The following is a 6,006-nucleotide window of genomic DNA, read 5'->3' as shown; positions in this document are numbered from 1 at the left end:
GTTTTATTAGATTCCTTAAAAGCATCTGACTCTTAATGGCAGTTTGTGATTTTGAGGCTATTTCAGTGAAACAAGGCTGTTTTTGAAACATTTGGCAGATTTATGCTTAAATTCTCTGAGAAAGTTACTGAAAGATACACTTTTGTGTATAAAAGCTGAAAAGTAGATAATGAAGTACTTTGTGTCCGTAGATTTCATTAAGAATCTGACTCTTAATGGTCCTCTCTAAATTTGAGATATTGTACATTTTGTTTTATCAGTACATTAAATAAATAAGAATACATTTGAATAAAAATTTCTACAAACTAGAGAAAGAGACTTTGCATCTTTATTTCAACTTACTGGATTGCCACTTGAAAGGTTGTGGTTACTGTGATTCATGTTTGTCAAAGAATCTGATCATACAGATGAATAACGGTTTTGAATGTTTCTCCTGTCTCTCACTATGTCTCATGGTGTGAAAACTCAGATCGAATGACTGTAAATTCAGTTGGTCTCTACAGTGCAAGTATGTTTACAGTTGCTGCCTCTGAAGGGTAGCCTGATGCTTCTTGTTTACCCTTCAAAAAATGTGTGTATATAGTTTCTGAAGTAAAAATCGGACATGTCATTCAGGAAATCGTGTTGCCTCTGGCCGGGGTGACTGACTTGGCACCCATTGCATATTTCTTCTCTGTACTGATGTATCACCCTCTCCACAATATCAACCAACACCGATTTCACTGTGTCCATAAACAGAGACGTTTTGGCCCAAGGAGCAAAATCAGCAGCAGTAGTATTGCAAGATTCGGGTGTCCAAAATGGTAGTGATGATGGTGGCAGTCCCGGAGTCTGTTCCTGGCTGCAACTCGCGGGGGGAGTCTTGGTTTTTCTCAGCTCCATGTCTAGTTTACAACGGTCGTCTTAGTGGGGTCCTTCGTTTTAGATGATTTGCTGAGTGGAGGGTGGGGTTTATTGCGTTAAATGGGGGGGGTCATTTTCAGTGAAACAAGGCTGTTTTGAACATTTGGCAGATTTATGCTTAAATTCTCTGAGAAAGTTACTGAAGGATACACTTTTGTGTATAAAAGCTGAAAAGTAGATAATGAAGTACTTTGTGTCCGTGTGAAACCCCCATACAGAATGTCCCTGTGTAAACACTTTTTAGTGACACTCTGCAGATTTGTGTGTAATTCTCTCACAAAGGAACTGTAAGATACACTTTTTATGTATGCAAAACCTTAAACATTTATTACTACAATGGAGCAATCCTTTTTTGTTGACATCAATGCTTTATTCTCTTTTCTTGTGTTACTAAGATACTTTTAGTTACACTTTAATGGATGCAAACCTTTTTAACCGGGTAAAATATTCATTAATTTGTAAGGAATTTGTTTTCTTTATGTCTCTCTAAAAGGCAAGTTTGTGATTGTAACACTGTTTCGATGAAACACAGCAGTCTTGATAACTTGACATGACTAACATTACTTTTCTAAATATATGTTTTTTAGAAGCGTTACTTTGATTTCAAGGCTGTGATGGCGAGAGTTTAACAGTCAATGGCATCAAGATGGTGCTCAAGAAGGACATTGTCATCCACCTTATTGATCAAGTGCTCATGCCAGACTCAGGTTAGACTTGCACATTTTCCCCTTATTAATGATTACCCGATTTACTACATTAATACATATATTGTTTTTCTGTAATCCATATTTTTAATGGTGTTTAAATTCCCTTTGTGCCTCAAGCTAAACAGATGATGGAACTGGTTGGAAGTTCCCAGTCAACCTTTGGAGACATGGTGTCTGAGCTAGGCCTTTCTGCTTCCATGCAATCTGCCGCTGAGTACACTTTGCTTGCCCCCTCAACACTGTCTTCAATGGTGAGTAACATACTGGTGATTCAATAAAGCACGCCCCTATTTAGTTGGTGGCTGAAGACAAAGCATGGGTCCATTCTCTAGACTCTATTCTAGTCACATTCTGGAATAATTGGTGATATTTAGATTTGTTTTGTATTTACCCCTCATGTGCTGAGTCATTAGTCAATATGTGTAAATGTATGGAGCTTTAGGGAAACTATACATTTATTGGCACACTGCAGAAGCTTTATGCCATGTAACAGCAAGTGTCCACTCCCCCCGAGAACATTCCTGGACTTCACCCCAAAGGGAGTAGAGATGATTTGTTTTTGCATTAAGAACGGCAGAGAACATTTCTCTTTTAAATGGGTCCCAAAAAGTTTCCCAATGACCCGGAATAGTACTGCCAGAACGATATCCAAAATGTCTAACTACTAATTATTGTCGTCTTTCTTGAAACTGACGTGCTTAAATTCTCTGAGAAAGTTACTGAAAGATACACTTTTGTGTATAAAAGCTGACAAAGTAGATAATGAAGTAGACTTTGTGTCCGTGTGAAACCCCATACAGAATGTCAGTCCCTGTGTTACAACTTTTTAGTGACACTCTGCAGATTTGTGTGTAATTCTCTCACAAAAGGAACTGTAAGATACACTTTTTATGTATGCAAACGTCTTTCTTGAAACTGACGTGCTGTCCGTTTTACAAAAGAAGTTATGTTTTCTGCTTCTTCATCCTCTGAATTGTCCTCCCCCGTCCCCCTTCCTTCACCCCTCACACAGCAATCAAGGTGGATCTGTGAAATGAAACACCTCTTCCCAAAGCGTGACTTCCCTATTGAGGGCATGCGTCTAGGGCAGTAGGGTTTAAATCGATTGACCAGATATACTAACATGCAGAACGTACGGTATGTTTGAAAAAGACTAACCATTTATCCAGTTCAAGCTGTCTTTAAGATGTGACATCGCGCTCTGACTATTTCCCGTAAAATCGTGACAAACTATTACTTATTCTTAAATTTGATCTCTTGCTGCATGGTTGAAAATGATGGATGAAAAATAACTTTTTTTAAAGAGTCAAGTTTTTCAAGATCAGATACAGGTCAAGAAAATGCATAGAGGAGGTATGGTGCTGGCTCATTAGCCCCCTCACTCTTCTTAGAATGATCCTGTGCAGTTATAGTTAATACAAGTAATTACACATTAGTTCACAAATCCATATACTAAAAGAGAATACCCTTAGGTATCACTATTAAAACCTAAATAAGATCTTTTGAAAATAACCTCTTTGCACGCCATATGTAAATGACTCTAAAAACAGCCAATAGGGTTATTCCTGATTGTTTAACAAATTAGCATTATATTGTATTTGGTTTTTATGGCAGAGCAAATACTTTTTTAGGTTTAGGCTATTCTCCTGTATATATGTATGTATATATCACACACACATATTGTTAGAGATTTGGAGGGATAACTGGTCCGCTTTTCAAATCTCCGCGCGTTCCTATGAAGCTGGTTATAATACAGGAAGGAATCCATAGCTACAAAGTAACCGTTAACAATAATCTACTTTAATGGCAATATGACAATGCAATACAATCATTACAATACAACATGATATATTACAGTTATATTGCAATGCTTAAGGAGTAATGCCGGCTTACTCCTGCTCTAGTCCGCATACTGCAGAGCTACTTTCACCCGAGGGCAGCATGTGAAGAAGAGGCCGAACGCCAGGGATCCACCGGAGATATACCAGAGTAAGAAGGAGGGGTTTGGTGTTAGGTCAGCTGGTCATCTTTTCAGGTCATCTCATTGGGAGACGCAACGCAGCAGGAAACGCAGCAGGAAACCAAACAGGCTCACTTTCCAACAAAAGGTCTCAAGGCCTGCATACCTACACCTCCCCCACAGAGCCATAAAACCCTGTTTACTCCAACCAGCCCAGAATGTTTATAGCCATTTGTAGTCCTTACATTTATGAAAGGATAAAACAGAGAAATCAATATAAAACACAAACACAGGTATTGCTTGAACAGTATTCACTTAACTGCTACTATTGATACCCACCAGAGAAACCCAAGGGACCTCTCTTAACATCACAACCACTGTAGCTCGTTCTAAGTTGAATGCAAATCAGGACATGCTCTCACCTTCCCCCATCTTCCTTTGTCCTCAAAAACACATGTCAACAGGCCCCAAATGCAGCTCACAGTTTTACCCCAATTATTCCCATTTTAAGCTTATCCATAGTTTGCTAACATGAATAAATACAAATATAACTCTACAAATCCCCCTTTTTATCTCCTTCTCCAGAGATAAACTTAGACAAGGCATTTTGAAATATACCCACTGTCATTATTTTCTACTGTGTCCATAAATCCATCCGAAGCTGGTATTTAGAGTACTTGAAACCTTCATGGAGACAGAACACCACTTTCCATGGCAGTGAAGGAACCATGAGGGGGTAGCTGAGTGCTAGAATCATCAGCCCCCCCCCCCTCCCTCGGAGGAATAGCCCACAAGGACAGCTAATAGGGAGGGGGAGATGCAGCTTTCCCTTCACGGGTAGAACTGAGTAGAACCGAAGTAGACTCCTCTGCTGCGCCGTCCTGGCTTGCCGTGTCTTTGTCCACCCAATCTGCTGACAGCAGCTTCTGGGCTGCCTGCTAGAGAGATGTCTTCCTCCTCCTCGTCCTCCGGCCCGCTGATGGCGGCTTCCGGGTCGTCTGCTGTAAGGATGTCTCCAGGGTCCTGCTCCTCCAGTCTGCTGATGATGCCTCCCGGGTCGTCTGCTGTAAGGATGTCTCCAGGGTCCTGCTCCTCCAGTCTGCTGCTTCCGAGTAGTCCACGTCTGCCAGGGCCACGTCCGTCCTGATGTCGTCCCCTGGTCCTAGCAGGTGGTTTCCCCGCCGCACACTGGCTCCCGTGGTACGAGCTGTCCCCCTTTTCTCCCAGGCAGACGGCATAAGAGGTCCGCTGGGTCACTCGGTCGGGGTCGGAGAGCCTGGGGTTGAGCCACTTTGTCCTCGTGCTTCTCGGGTCCCCCTTTTGGCGCCAGTGACCTGTGTGGAGAAATCTGATACAACTCCCTCAAGCCTACGCTCAGCTGTTTTGACCCACTTGGAGCCTGTTGGTGGGGTGTCTTGAAACAACAGCCGTCTGTGAACAGGTTTTCTAAATTAATTGTAGACCTCCTGTCTGCCAGTGCAGCTTCAGAATCTTAATACTTGGATTGTGCCAACTAAATAAGAACCTCAACATCTTTAGGTAAACTAAATAACATATTTCAATAGCTCTGAATTTCTGACAAGCATCTGTGTTTATTTTTAAATGAAATCCTATTTAAAATCCAAATATAATATGAACTGCTAATGTTTCTGGCAAAGAAACACACTAATGTTATGGATTCAAAAACAACCAAAATCACGATGCTAACAAAGTGAATGATTCCCTGGTGATTCTGCTTCTACCTGTCAGTGCTTAGATATTATCACGCTGAAAAAATGAATACAGAATTCCAACAAACTGTCATCAAATGTCTTTCTATTATAAATTTAGATGAAATGTATATCCCCATAATGACCTAAACAATAAAGTATATGGCTTTTACTTCTTTACCAGGCTAGTTACAGGATGTTGTCTAAATTAAATTCTGTCTCAATACACTACTATGTTTTAGCTTTAACTGTAATATGTTCTTTCTACATTTCAAACCTCAGTTACTCTAATGTCTGTTAAAATATTACAAAATTGTTTCATTATCACAGGTCAACTTCTTCGGTTTCACAGTAGCCCCTTGGCCACTACTTCTTTGTTACCTGTTATAATTCAAATCAATATTTAGAAACATCTCAACATTCATCAAACAGTATCTTATCCCCAGATATGGAGCAGGTTAATTACATTCAATGCTCAATCCTTAAAAGAAAAATGTAAATTGTGAATTTTACAGCCATGTTGACATTTATACATTATACTCACTCCCCCTTTTACACATGAAATCATGTGTAACAAAAGCCTGTAATGGGAGGGGAACAAAAACTGTCAGGTAATTGGTTAGGGACATAACGAACATTATTATCATTATTTCCACAGTGAACACTTCAGTGAAAAGAAGTGTTCCTCTCTGTCCTTCAGGCCTAAAAGAAACAGAATCTTCATATA

This window comes from Gymnodraco acuticeps, unplaced genomic scaffold (assembly GCF_902827175.1).
Source record: "Gymnodraco acuticeps unplaced genomic scaffold, fGymAcu1.1, whole genome shotgun sequence".
In the NCBI taxonomy this organism is placed as follows: Eukaryota; Metazoa; Chordata; class Actinopteri; order Perciformes; family Bathydraconidae; genus Gymnodraco; species Gymnodraco acuticeps.
This window is presented reverse-complemented; position numbering follows the sequence as displayed.